Here is a 15,593-nt window from a genome sequence, read left to right on the forward strand (position 1 = left end):
TAGTTGAAGCTTCAATAGCGCCTCTGCCTTGTCCAACTTCGCCAGTCAATGGTGGGGACCTAGAGGGCTCCTCCCTGCAGGTTGCATCAATTCCACCTTGATGCTGGGGCCTTGACTGGATTCCGGGTCCCAACACCTGGGTCTCGGCCTAGAGTCAGATCCAGACCCAGAGTACAGATATCGGAGCAGGTCCATCATCCTCTTCTTTTCTTCTTCTTTGACTGACGCCATCTGCAGGGGTCATGCTGGAGTTACTTAACTCTGGCGTATTCACCCAAGTTCATGGCACCATTTTAAAGTAAGGAATTGCCATACTTTGCTGTAATTCAAAATGGCACCGTCCACTGGGGTGAATGCACCAGAATTAACTCTGACATGAACGCTGCAGAGAAAATTAATGGAATCTGTATGAAAGCAGATAATGCAGTTTCTGGAATCCAATGTATTGCAAAAACTGAGGGAGCTTGCTTTAACCAGAAGGAGGTTTTGTCAGACAAATATGATCTACTTCTTTGACTGGGTGACATGAAATTAAGATGTAGTGTAGATGGATTTCAGTACAACTTTTAATATGGTTCTATATGAGCCACTTATAAATATATTGAACACCTTTAGAATAGGCCCTAAAATGATTAGGATGTAACAAAATGTAATGGTAAATGTGGTACATTCTGAGGAGAGAGGTTATAAGTGGTGTGTACAGGAATCGGACCTTTGACCAACTCTATTCAACATTTTTGTCAATGATATTGCATTGGGGAAGATTTAAAGATTTAAAAATGTATAACCTGGAAGAAAGAAAGGAAAGAGGAGATATGATAGAGACATTTAAATACCCACAAGGATTAAATGCATAGGTGGCAGATCTCTTTCATTGGAAAGGAGACTGTAGAGGGTAAAATCAGGAGTAAATTAAAGAAATTGTTCTTTACGTAGAGGATGGCAGATGCATGGAATGCACTCCCAGTCAAGGTGGTGGAGACAGGGACAAGGTCAGAGTTCAAAAAAGCATGGGACAATCATAGATAATGGAGAAGAATGGATTGAAAGCTAAGATGGAGGTGTGGATGCATAGATTAGATGAGCCATATGGTCTTTATCTGCTGACATTTTCTATGTTTCTATGTCAACTTTAGAAATTACATTCTCTTCTGCCCAGCAAAATCCACTATCTCTTTCTTTACAATGAGGTACAGAATCTATTATCCAGAATATCCCTACACATAGCTAGATTCAAATTTTATTTTACCTGTATTTATTGTAAAATAATGCCTATCATAGGAATCCAGTCACAACAATACATTTAGGGAGCAATAATTAAAAGTGCCTACTTTTACCCATATTACAAAAGGGGCAGAGTTAGACTGAGGTAGAAGTACACATGTAGATTTCATTTTCCAATCACTGCATGAATTTTCATAATGCTACTTCACACCTGCAAGGATTTTTGCTTTGAAAATTTGATTGCAGTCTCCCTGGTGTATAATACATGTTAGACTGCAAGCTCCATGGGGAAATCAGAAATTGCCTTCCTCGATCACATTAACTACACATATCTGATTTGGTATTTACTTTTCTTCTTAAGGACACATATGCTTTCCTTTATTGCCATTCATTGTTTATATTTCTGGTAGATACAAAAAAAATCCAAAATTTGCTTCTTTTGCACAGCTTGGCTGCTGAAAGACTATTCATTGCATCCATCTTTAGAGAACATGTTCTGGATGGAATATCAGTTCTTCAAACTGTATGTAGGCTGTACACAAGTTTGTTTCTATTTCAGCCCCGCAGCTTCCTCCTTCTGAGTTCTGAACTGTCAGTGGAGGGAGCAATCCTGACTGGGTTGCAGTGAATAAATGAATAATTATGCACTGGTACCTGTCAGCTGTACTGTTATTTAGATGCATTCACCTGCAGGAGGTAAGAGCCCCTCCTCCTACTGGGGTTATGGCAATGTTTGGGGGATTTGGGTGGAGAAGAGTAAGAATTGGCTGCTGGGCCTCAAAATTTTATTAAACTTTGAGGGGGAGAGGGTTGGGAATGCAATGGTCTGCTACTTTTTTTCAAAAATTCATAGGCCCTAGAATGTAGGGCTTACCAGCCATTTTACAATTGTGACATCTGCTGGTCAGGCTTAGGGGAGTCAATATTTAGTAAGCAAGTGAGTGGCAAAGTTATCCAGAAAACTTTATCTGGGTAAATTTATCTGGATAACTTTGCAGCTCAGCTGCTTACTGAATATTGACTATAACCAGAACTTGCAAAGCTATGCTGAGCAATTCTAAAGAGTGAATAATATTTAAAGTGCTTAGATGGCAGTTGTAATATGGCTATAAAACTACAGGTAGGAAAGCTCAAGAGATGAACAACCAATTTTGTTGTCAAATGCAAAATTAGAAACATTTCATCTTGATTCAAGTCTGATGGGAAATGTAGATTTTCATGAGATCTGCAGTGAAAGTCTGTCAAATTTTCTGTCAGAAGACATGAACAACATTTCATGTGGATCCACAGTCAAGACCTGAATGACCAGCACTCAAATGAATCTATATATTCCAGCACTTCACTTTGCCTTTCTCTGGGCACTCTTTCCCCAGTTTCACAGTTTTCTCCTTCACCCCACTCCCCAGCCCTCTATCACTACATTCTCTCCTCCTTCTGGCTCCATAAGCTCGCGCCTTTGTTCTTTCTCATCCTCCCCTCACTATTTTCACTACTACCATTCAAGCCTAGTCCACACCATACCCTTTTTTACTGGGATCTGGGTTCCAGCCTCCTCCAGTATCCAGTGAACATTTTCTTCCCCCTCCAGCTGCTCTTGACTCACACTAGAAAGCTGATGGAGGGAAGGTGGTGGTAGAGGAACATGGGTGACTGCAGGCATATGACAGGTAGTGGAGGAGGAAAAATTGAGGAGCACCAATGGAAAGGATGGAAAAACATGAGCCAGTGAGGGCTTAGCGGAAGTATAGTGGGGATGGGGTTAGAAGAGGAGAAGCTAAGGAAGCACAGTAAACCATGTGAGTAGAGAGAAGTGGTCATGGTTAGGCAGCCTTTAGTTCTGTACCAATCTTCTCAGGTTTTCAAGACATCTCTAAAGGATATGCATGAAATAGATATGCATACAATTGAAGCAGTGTGCATATGCATCTATCTCACACATATTCATTAGCGATATCATAACTTGAGTGAATTGGTGTCTTCTAACATTAGAAGTTGCCTGCCCCAGAAGTGGTGGCTTCAACAAAGAAAAAGGCAGTATGAAAGAACGAATGATAATGTATGGGGATTCCCACAAATTCAGCTTTTCATTTACAAGAGTTTTGCCGAACCACTTAAAGGGATTTGTAGATCTTTTACTGGAATTTTTTAAATAGGCTCCAAACTTCTTTTAAATGCATTGAAACATCACTAAAAACCTTTACATTTCTGTTTTGCCCATGAAAGAAACATTTAATTGTTTCACTTTCAATATTGCAAATTAACAGTGAATGATATTATAGATGCTAATTAATTTGTAAACGTTATGATCTCTATACCGAATGATGGTATATAAAATGTCTAAATAAATAAAATATGTAAATAAATAATGGGTAGATAATAAAGTACCTACAGTTTGATAAACCCTCTGAATAGTTTTTACTTGTGGGGTTTGCTGCAATATTCAAAGCAATACAATGTGGATATTTGCACCTGCATTTTGCATGGGTATTTTAAAGGAAAATCAAAGAATTTCCAAAACTTCACAGGTAGTTGCCTCCCCCGAACTATCCCTCCCCCATGAATGCCTACAGAAATATATGGAATCAAGTATGTACTTTGTTGACAAACAGGGTAGATATTCAAAATCCATTTACATACATAACTCCCAAGTTATCTGTCTAAATGGGTTATATGGAATATTGAGCCTTTTTTTATGGCTAACTTTTAGCCGGCTAAGGGGGTCATTTATCAAAATGCGCTAAGGCTTTTTTGCATGTGTTAAGGGCTTAGCGCATGCGAAAACGTGTTTAACACATGCGATAGCACCATATCATATGGTGCGATGCAAATAAGGAGGAGTTAGGGGCAGAGAGCTATCGCATAGACTTAACAACACCTTTTTGAATTGTTTAAGCTGCTGTGACCGTGCGGTAAGGTTTTATTGCCTTGCACGATGTCTTCCACAAGGCCTATTTTAGATGAATTGAGGCTCCCAGAGGCTCCCCTACAGCATCTGATGTCATCCGAGGGCTGTCATGCTTCTTCCCATGCTAGCCCCTTTAAATCTCGAGCCCCCGCGTGCGCACACACGTGCCTAGGGGGCGGGGTCAGGCGTGTTGGATCGGCGGCATCTCCCTCGCTTTTGACTACTGGCTTCTGACCTTGGCTTCCGACTACTGGCTTCTGAACTTGGCTTCCGACTACTGGCTTCTGACCTCGGCTTCCGACTACTGGCTTCTGACTTCGGCTCATCCACTGGCTTCTGATTCCGGCTTCTGACCACTGGTTCCTGACTCCGGCTTTCATCCAGGAGGCCCCTCCTAAGTCCAAGCGGCTCGGGTCCTCACGAGCTCCTCTCGGGGGGACCGCGGGCTTCCAGTGGTGAAGTTCCAGTTGGCCTCCTGGCTTCGGTCCTACTCTTCTTGATTCTCTGGAAATCCTCTTCAGACACTGGCCCACAGGAGACCACACATACGTCCAAGTGGCTCAGGTCCTCACGGGCTCCTCCTGGGGGGATCTCGGGCTTCCAGTGGTGAAGATTCCTCCGGTCTCCTGCTCTGTGCCACCTCCCAGCTTCGACGTCCATGGTGGGCCTTCCCACGATGAGTCTTCATCTGTCCCAGCTGGCTCAAGGGTCCACGAATCCAACAGCTAGGTAGACGTTTTTGTCAGGATTGCAAGTATGTATAATTCAAATGCATATTGGTGAGCTACATTAGTTTTGTAAAACACTTTGAATGATATAATTTGTGTTGCAGTGAGGCATCTGCGGTGGAGATGACTCCCTGAAGCAGCCCATGAGTGCAAAACACTGAGCGTCAAAATATCAGTTTACAACAGTAGTTTTTTCACAACCGCAGAACCACTAATTCTATATGTGAACTTTTCAGAGCCTCATCAATTGCTGACAGCTAAGTATTTTTGTGGCTAATTGCACATAAAATAAAATTTATATACGAAGCAAGTAGTCATATTTCCTGGAGGGCAATTGCTCCATAATTTAAGTGAAGGTTGTGGACATATATAAAAGACATTACAGTTCCCGTTAGTTTTTTCTACACCTATTGAACAGCACAGATTTTTGCCCTTAAACATGTTAAGGAATGAAAGGAAATTAAGAGACATGACTCCTTTGTTTTTAATTTGGAGGTTTTTAATGACTAATGATTTTGCCCTGTTGACAAGGCAGGTTAGCCCGAGAACTGGCATCTGAAGTCTTTTTCCTCCACATTAAATACGCTTCTGGTATACTAATTATATGCTCAAGTTGAATATTTATTAACATGTGCATTTTGATATATTTATAAAAAAGCTAAAGGGGCAGATTTTAAAACCTGTGCGCGGGTGCAGATTTGTTCACACAACCCGGCGCGAACAAATCTACGCCCGATTTTATAACATGCACGTGCAGCCACGCGCATGTTATAAAATCCAGGGTCGGCACGCTCAAGGGGGTGCACAATTGTGAAACTTGTGAGTGCCGAGCCACGCAACCTGCCTCCGTTCCCTCCAAGGCCGCTCCAAAATCAGAGCGGCCTTGGAGGAAACTTTCCTTCCGCCCCCCCACACTTTCCCCTCCCTTCCCCTACCTAACCCGCCCCCCAGCCCTACCTAGAACCCCCCCTTACCTTTGTTGAAGAAGTTACGTGCACCGGCCAATGGCCGGCCCGTGATCCCGGGCACAGCAGCAAATGGCCGCTGTACCTGGAGGCTCAGGCCCCGCCCCCAGACCACCCCAGACCGCCCACACCCCGCCCCTTTTTGCAAGCCCCGATATATATACATGCATCCCGGGTCTTGCACGTGCCACCGAGCCTATGCAAGATAGGCTTGGCGCGCGCAGGGGGAGGCAGGGGGAGGTTTTTTTTTTTTTTGGGGGGGCGCAACCCTTTGAAAATCTACCCCAAAATGTTTTCTTTGCTGGGTACTTTTCTTGTTTGCCTCTATCACTATTCCCGGAGGTCTCCCCTTTTTTATGAGCTTCCATTAGACAAACCAGGCAGTCTACTAGACTACCAAAATGTGGGGTTGGCAAAATCCTACCAGCATGAAGCCCAGATGGGCACTGTGCCAAAGCTGATACCTCCAAAGAAAGGAGCACTGTGTTGGAGCCACTGCTGCTGGTAGAAGGGAGCTCTGTGCTGGGGCTGCCAATAATAGAAATATTAGGAGGCGGGGGAGTGCATGACTGAAAATTTTCCTAGGGCACCAAAATCTTGCACCAGGCCTGGGTTTTCTGATCCACTTCTGCACCCTCCTGGAATGCCCTGACTTCCCTCATTGAATTTAGGTTCCCTCTGGACTGGTGTTTGGGTTCCTGACTCCCCAATAACCCTATGTTGTATCTTATTTCCCCAAAGCTTGATCTCTGCTGCTTTCTCCTCTCTTCTTGATCTCCTTAGTCACAGCTAAGGATAGGTAGCGCTCAAATTTTTCCTCCCCAAAAAGTTAACACTAGGAAGAAACTTTGGTGTATCAGATTAACTACCTTCCCTTCTCCTCCGTCTTTACTCAGGATCCAAACAGTAATATTCCTAAACACTAGGGATGTGAATCGTTTTTTGACGATTTAAAATATCGTCCGATATATTTTAAATCGTCAAAAATCGTTAGGGCCACGATACAATACCAATTCCCCCGATTTATCGTTAAAAAATCATAAATCGGGGGAAGGGGGAGGGCAGGAAAACCGGCACACTAAAACCCCCTAAAACCCACCCCCGACCCTTTAAATTGAGGGGGCCGTTCCGGACCGCCGCCGTTCTGGACCACCGCTGGATCCCCAGGTAATTTAAAGCATTTGGGGGGGGGGGGTTCGGGAGGGTGGGGGATTTAATTTAAAGGGTCGGGGGTGGGTTTTAGGGGGTTGGCTCACGATTTTAACGATTTTTCACGATATTTTTAAAACCCAAACGGCAACAATACGATTCCCTCCCCCTCCCAGCCGAAATCGATCGTTAAGACGATCGAGGACACGATTCACATCTCTACTAAACACTGCTTGTTTACTACTCGAGGTCATAGTATAACCTGGAACTTGGAGCAGGCAGTTCTTCCCTTGAGGACAAACCAATGAGTGATTTATAGTCTTTCAGGTAGGGATACTCTCTGCTCCAGATGATATGTCAGGAATATGAAGCACAAAAAAAAAAAAGCCAAATGCACTACTAAGAGGTATACCATGAGGCACCAACTGCAATCCATTGTTATTTAGTCACAGGGGTTAATTTCCTCCTTGTACAAATTCCACTCCAGCTCCCCAGAATCTTTTCTTGGTCCACTATATCTCTTGGATTATATCACTGCGGCCAGTCCTAGGGGGAAGACTGTAGCAAAAGATTCAGTTTTCCTACTAAACTTTCCAGCTCTAACATATCCTCTAACAGGAGAAGCACAGAATGTGGTAAAAGGCTATAGGCATATTTGCATTTTTCAATTGGGAAATACTGAAACAATGGAAAATATTTTATGCTTCAAATTCATTTACAATAACCTGTAACTCTATATGACAAAATCAATGCTGTCTCTAAAAGAGGTCCCTGAAGACATCTCTAAGTGGATCATTCATTAACACGCGATGCACATGCAATAACACCCTAACACACGCAATAACTACCACATTGCAACTTTAACATGCAAATGAGGGAAAGGGGAGTGGTTAGGGTGGGGTAAAAAAACGTTTGCACATTATCACCGGCAGTAGCTCCGGAAATAACAACCCTTTTGCAGTGGCACTATGGGGGTGATAGTGCGTTGAGCGGCCATAACTGCGGCAGGTGAAAACGCACCACCATGATGTAGCCGACTGCACACTATCGCCCCCCCCCCCCCCCCCCGTCCCTTTTTTTGCCTAAGGTAGGTACAATTGCACTGCAAGCATTATGGTAACATAAGTGAGTATGTTTCTATTCTTCTGCTATCAGGCAGATTCCTAGGAAATTCAATAACTCTGCCTGGCAGACCACAGATGTTAATGTTTTATTTCTCTTAAAGTAAATAATTCTTGCCCATTGCAGTACCAACCGAACAGTGAGTTATAGTTTCACATTAAATTATGAAACATTTTAAAATATGAATTTAGCTTGTTTTAATCTTTTGAGATATCTTTTAATTTTTTTTATTATGTTCGCCAGCTCTCAAATAAGAAAAATATAGGAACGATTGCTCTATAATACAAATATTGTTTTCAAACAGTGTTTATGATATGCACTGTAATATGAGGATGAAAGAAGACTAATATAAAGTTTATTATGGACCATAGTATGAAATGATGGTGTTCTGACATAAACTTTAATACCACAATGGTTTAGCTGACACCCTCTAGTACAGTGTATGTCTGCTCAACTATTTTATCAGTTTTTTACTTTAGCATTACCTATTCCATTATGGAAGCAAATACGTGGTGGCAACTGCTATGACTGAAAAGGATTATGCACACTCCCCTCAACCAGTCCCTGCTTTCTTATCCACTATCCCAATTTGTATTGTTGGTACTTAAACTGACACTATTATAACTCAGAAAGAAGCCAGGGACACACAAAATTAGAAATCCAGTACCATAGCTAAAATATGTTTTCAGGAAAGCATAGAACAAGGTTAGCAATAGTTTATTATGAACATGTGATTGCAAAAGCTTCCAATAGCAATTAGTAAGAACACAAATATATGGAACTTTCCTTGAGACCAAATCTGGGATATTATGTAATGTTGCTTGACCATATCAATTCAGGAAGTTAGGTATACCCTTTCAGAATTTAACCTAATATTGCCTTCAATGTATAAGGTCAGACAAACATGGGAGAGGGGTATTTATTAAGGTACATTAGGTATTTACCACACAGTAAATGCCTTAATAGAGATGGGCATTCGGGAGAAATGAAATAGGAAATGAGAAAAAATTACCTATTTCGTTTTGTGTTGTTTTCAAAATGGAACAAGTTAAATTCTGACGATATTTCATCGGAATCTTGTTTCATTTTGAAAACGTATTTAATATAAAAAGTTGCCATTCAGGCCTAAATTTAGGGCTGAAGCTGGGTCATCACCTAGAGTAGGCCAAGACCCAAAGCAGGGGTCTCAGCCTACTCCCTAGCATGACTAAGGTGCCTCAGCTTAGGCCAAGGCCCAAAGACTTGGCTTCACCTAGGCATAGTCAATGGCCCAACAAAGGGGTCTTGACCTATGCCCAAGCATGACACTAGGGTCTAGGTCTAGGCCAAGCCCTAAGGAAAGGCCCAGGTATGGAAAATTTCCTGATGACCCCCTCATACTTACTAAATCCAAAACCATGTCCTAGCCCGGTCCCAACACCTGGACCCAAGTCCAGGTACCAATGCCAGGGCTTCAACATAGGCCAGGACCTGGACACAGGCCCAATGCTGCAGCCCAGCCCACAGACCAGGTCCCAATGCTGGGGCTTTGGCCTGGACCCATGCCAGATACTGGGGCCTGAAGAGAGGCTGAGTGCCAGCACTTGGGCCTTGGCCTAGGCTAGGACCCAGACACAGGCCCAATGCCATGGACTGGCCTGAAGGCCAGAAGCCAATGCCAAGGCCTTAGTCTGTACCCAGTCCTGACACCGGGGCCTGGCCTGAAAGCTGGGTCCTGATTCCTGGGCCTTGTCCTAGGGTCAGGCACAGGACTGGAGCCTAGGTCTTGCAGCTCTGTTGATGCTGTGCTCTTCTTTCTTCTTTCTATTTTAAACTGATGCCTCCCCAGAAGAGAGAACTAATTCAACTGCCATACATCAAAATGATGCCATCTGTTGGGGTGAATGTGCTGGAGTTAGTTAACTCTGGCATTACACCAGCACATGGGATCAGTTTAATGAAAAAAGAAGAAAGAAGAGGAAATTGTTAACAGAGCTGCAAGACCTGGGCTCCAGGCCTGCGCCTAACCTTAGGCAGAGGCCCAGGCATCAGGACCTGGCATCCAGGCCAAGCCCAAGTGTTAGGCCTGGGTCTGGGCTGAGACCCTGGCTTTGGGACACAGTTTTTGAGCTGGACAGCAGTGTTGGCCCTGAGCCCTAGCCCAGGCATTGGGTCCAAGGCTTCAAGCCTGGGATTTGCATAGGGCCTAGGCCGAGGTCAAGGTGACCGACCATGTCCTAGGCTTATTCAAGACCGAGGCTTCAGGACTAGCTGGCCCTGACTCTTAGGCCCAGGCCAAAGCCTAGGCCTTATATAAGCTTAGGCCAAGGTAGTTCACCATGACCTCAGCCTAGACCTCATCTCATCTGTCGTTTTCCCCTAGATTGTGTAAGTGGAAGCCATGGAGAATCCCAGCCCTGGTATTTTTCTGAATGGAAGGGATGGGTGGTGATCAATTTTTTTTTTCCATTTTTTGGGGTGGATTCAATGTTTATTTTGTTTTTTTAAACAAAGGAAACAAAATAAACATTGTATGAAATTAAATTTATGGTGAAATGTCTTCCCAAAAATGAAATGAAAAATGAAATAAAATGTTCTCCCCTTCCAGTAATAATGCATGATATTTTAAAAACACACTTTATTTTCCCTCAAGTAATGCAAGAATGCAAATGAGCTGCTTTGTATTCAAAGCAGCAAATTACTAGGTAATTTAATGTAAATAAAATAATACAGCTTGCCTGAAAATCACATCTACATTATTTTCAGAAAATTTAGCTTCAACTCAGGAACTGTAACTAATTTTACCTGGGAACATCAGAATATTAACGCATGTCCTGATGCAAACTTGACCAACACTTAAAGATCCTAAGTGGCCCAAGGTACCCCCTAAGTGTTGCAAAACTTGCAAAACGGGTCTGGTGAGCACCTCCTGTGCCAGCCCATGCTGGCCCATTAAATGTCTCCAGTAGACAAAATGCTAAAAATAACCCAAAATGAAGAGCAGTGCAGACTACTCTCCCCCTTTCCCCTCCACTCCCTCCCAAACTCCACCTCTTTCTCAAAAATTTCCCCTAAGCCTACAAATTCCAAGGTCTCCAACCCCTCCTCCACCCTATCACTCTTTTGACCCTCCCCCACTTGCCGTACCTTTCAGTTAGGCAAGTGTTCCCAGAGATCCCCCTGAGCTCTAGGCCCTGGGCTGTCACTGTAGAAATGGCACAGCTGGTCTGTTTTCGTCTTCTCCTCCTACCATGTGATATGGGCAAGGGGGATCAGGGAGTGCTAGGGAGGGAGAGAGGAGTCAGAGGCCTGGGGGGTAAGATGATGAGGGTAACTTTTGAAAAAGTTACAGAATTTTGGAGGCAGGGGAGGAGTCTGCACAGCTATTCCTTTTGTTTTATATTTAGCATTTGGTCCACTGGAGCCAATTCAAGGGGTGGTGAGTGGACAGGGTTTCTCACCAAAACCAAGTAGATTTTGCCACATTTGAGGGGGCACTAATTTTGGCCACCCACGCCCTTCAATGAAATGGTGGCCCCAGGCTGTGGGGCCACCCTCACAGTATTTCCCCCATGGTATTTTCCTGTCAGGGAAATTACTGCAGGGTTTATTAAACTGTGGTACTCAGCATTACAGCTCAGTAAATACCATGGCATTTTCCCCTGGGATAATACTGCAACTTAGTAAAGGTCCCCATATCCAAGTAAAGACTATGAACTATATTAAGAATCTTAATATCATTAAGTATAGTAAGAGATTTCTATTAGGATGTAATAAAATATATTTGTGTCAGAAACTAAGTCAAGTATTTTTCAGGATCTTGGAGGAGATATTATAGTTTGGAGCAGTTCATGCATATTCATTTTTGATATCCTGAAAAACAGGCCTGTTTGTGGCTCTTGAGGAGAGGAGCTGGCAACCTCTATACTACAGGGTTAAACTGAGTTCAATTCTGCTGATGTTATGCAGAGGAAGGATCATTCTCCTAGTAACCAGTGTCTGAGAGAAGCACTGTCCTTTTGGAAAGATTGCACACTGCTCTGGAGATACAACATGAGTAGGCAGGAAGCCAGTTTCTCCCTGTGCTTGGGAGAAAATGTTTCCAGAGGGAAAAAAGTCAAGCAGCATCAAGCAGTGTGTGTTGTGTATCCAGACCTCTTTGTGGCTTTTGAGGTCTGGAGTTAGCCATCCCTGCCATAGTGGTTGAGTTTTTCAATATCCTCTGTTAAAATTCACAGTATCAAGTAGGGATGTGAATCATTTTTTGACGATTTAAAACAATCGTCAGATAAATTTTAAATCATCAAAAATCGTTAGAGCCGCGATACAATAGCAATTCCCCCGATTTATCGTCAAAAAAATCGTAAATCAGGGGAGGGGGGAAGGCGGGAAAACCGGCACACCAAAACAACCCTAAAACCCACCCCGACCCTTTAAAATAAATCCCCCACCCTCCCGAAACCCCCCAAAATGTTTTAAATTACCTGGGGTCCAGTGGGGGGGTCCCGGCGCGATCTCCCGCTCTCTGGCCACGGCTGCGTTAATAGAAATGGCGCCGGTGGCCCTTTGCCCTTATCATATGACAGGGCAAAGGTATCGCTGGCGCCATTTTGAATATTGGCAATATGGCCCGCGTGCAGGAGGTCGCTCCCGGACCCCCGCTGGACTTTTGGCAAGTCTTGTGGGGGTCAGGAGGCCCCCCCCCCCCAAGCTGGCCAAAAGTCCCTGGGGGTCCAGCGGGGGTCCGGGAGCGATCTCCTCCACTTGTGACAGGACCTCGGGCTTCCAGTGGTTATAAAAGCAGCAATGATGCTGAAGATAAAGAAAAGACTGTGGGAGTTGTGACAGGAAAACTTGGCATGAAATCAGGGAGCTCACCACTGGAACAGGTGGCAGAAGATAAACCTGACTTACAAAAAGAAAATGAGAATCAGGATGTGAGTATAAATGAGATACAAGAGAGCTCCTGGTGGAGCTTTTCAGATTGACCCGAGGATAAAGGCATCACAGACTGTCCAGAAGAGGGCAGTACAAAGCGGGCACTTGGAAGCAGCATGGACTGGCCTGAGGAAGGCACTGAAGATGAGCCAAAGAGAAGTGCTGGTGAAAGCTTAGGGTGGGGTATTGTAAAGGAGCCAGAGGGAGGTGCTGCAGACATCCCAGACAGCAGTACTATAGAGAGCCCAGAGAAAGCCACTGTAGCATGCCCAAACATAACCACTGTGAAATGGCTTGGAGGATGTGCTACAGTTGGAAATGGCACAGAGGAGTTAGGAATCACCATGGGAATATTTGAGAGAGAGTACAAGCCTAATGGAGGGCAAGTTGTGCAAAAAGTGGAGAAAAAAGCCATCACTGGAGCACAGAGTCCATCTGGAGAAGAATTGGAACCTGGAGCTGTATAAAGACTCAATTGAAGGACTGGGGGTAGACACCGAGCAAAGGGCACAGTAGGTGATGGTTATGGTGGTAGGAGTCTGGGTAACCCTAGTGAGAATGAGAGAGCTCAAACCCATAGCCCCACCCAAAGGTTACTTGGTGGGAGGCCAGAAAGAGTCTACTGGGGAGTGAAGCCACTTTCCTGGATAGGATCCAGGGTGAGTGAGAATGCTTGCCTCCATGAGTTCAAGCTGAGGGGGAAGGGTACATGAAGAAGCCATCACTTCCTTAGACTATGCAGGGCTAGGCATCTAGCCTGGTCCACCTTAATTCCAACATTGGGAGAGAGCCATGTGTGCAGGACCCCGCTGGGAGGGGAATAAGTTTGTGAGCCCAACTGGATGGAGAGGCCCCTAATTCTCCAGGAGCAGGATCTCCTTTCCCTCTCTGATGAAGGAATTGTGAGTATACTAACCTGAGGTAAGGCAGTCTACTATTGTGTGTAAGCTGGAAGTGTTAAATAAAGCTGAAAGTATATGAAGAAAGGCTGGAGTCAGTTACTGTCTGTGTCTCCATCCTGGGAAGATTTACTCAGTATCCCACAGGGCCATTGAAATGAATGGGAAACAAACAAATGGGATGAAGAATATCTGTTTCATTTGTAGGACCCCTCCATTCATTATGGGGGCCACAAATGAAAATAATATGGGCTCATTTGTTATGTTTTGTAGGGATATGCATTTGTTTGCGACAAAATAGGAAATAGAGACGATATTTCCTATTTCGTCACATGGTAGGAGCAATGGATGGCTGGCGCCACCTTAAAAAATGGTGTGGGCCATCCATTGCTCCTCCCATGTGACAGAGGCTGGCCATTGGCACCAATAGCCCCTGTCACATGGTAAGGGCAAAGGGCCAACAGCGCCATTTTGTTTACTGGCAGGCGACAGCCCGAGAGCAGATCGCTCCCAGGACCCCGCTGGAACACCAGGGATTTTAGGCAAGTTTTTGGAGGGTCAGGAGAGTGGGGGGTTGAAATTAACTACATTTGAAGAGTTGGGGTGGGGTTGGGGTTTTTTTTTTTTAATAAATGTGCCCCTCCCCCCGTGCTAACCCGAACAACAAATTTTCCCCAAAGTTTAGGGAAAATCCATCTCAGGAGTCGGGTCCAACCCATGCCAAATTGGACTATTTCTTTGAAATTTTCCAGTTCGGCAAAATGATTGCACAAATTTTAGAGATGTGCTTCGTTTTTTTCTACCGGGTCGTTTTTCGGTTCGGATAGTTCGTGGTACAATTCGGGTTTTCTCGTTTCGTTTTTTCGAAAAACGAAACGAGGAAACCCGAAACCGGGCCGAAAAACGAATCGGTAAACGAAGCTTAAAAAAACCCACCCCAAGCATTTAAAAAAATTTAGAAGCATTTTACAACCCCCCCCCCCTCCATCCCGATCCCTCCCCAAGACTTACGAAGATCCCTGGTGGTCCAGCGGGGTCCCGGGTTCCATTTGCCCTCCGTGCCCTACTGCAGCCGTGCGCCTCAAAATGGTGCTGAATAGCCTGAACTACCATGTCACAGGGGCTTTCGGCGCTATTGGTCAGCCCCTGTCACATGGCCATCGGCGCCATCTTGTGCTCCTATCATGTGACAGGAACTGACCAATGGCGCCGAAAGCCTCTGTGACATAGTATGGGCAAAGGCTATCGGTGCCATTTTGGTTACTGGCAGCTGACAACGAAATCGCTCCCGGACCCCTGCTGGACCTCCAGGGATTATTGGCAAGCCTTGGGGGGGTCAGGAGCCCTGATAGCACTGTGATGAAGGTTGCAAATTAAGCTCAATATCTGTGCCGGAACCGGATCGCTGATTATAGTAGAAAAAACTACCTAATGGCACTTCAATGAGGTGTACAAATTAAGCTCATCAGTACTGCCTCTTAAGGCAGATGATATTAATGTATGAAACCGGAATATCTCACGGTAGTCTAACTTGACTCAAACATCCCCACCTCAGCTTGGCATATAAATTTCTATAATACACATTCTCAATGGCAAGAGACCTTTAGTCGGACCTGGCAGGAAACTATAAGATACATACTCTGTTATCTTTCACTGTCAGGTCGGACCTAGTAGAACACAGTGT

The sequence above is a fragment of the Rhinatrema bivittatum genome, chromosome 1 (assembly GCF_901001135.1).
Source record: "Rhinatrema bivittatum chromosome 1, aRhiBiv1.1, whole genome shotgun sequence".
NCBI lineage: Eukaryota > Metazoa > Chordata > Amphibia > Gymnophiona > Rhinatrematidae > Rhinatrema > Rhinatrema bivittatum.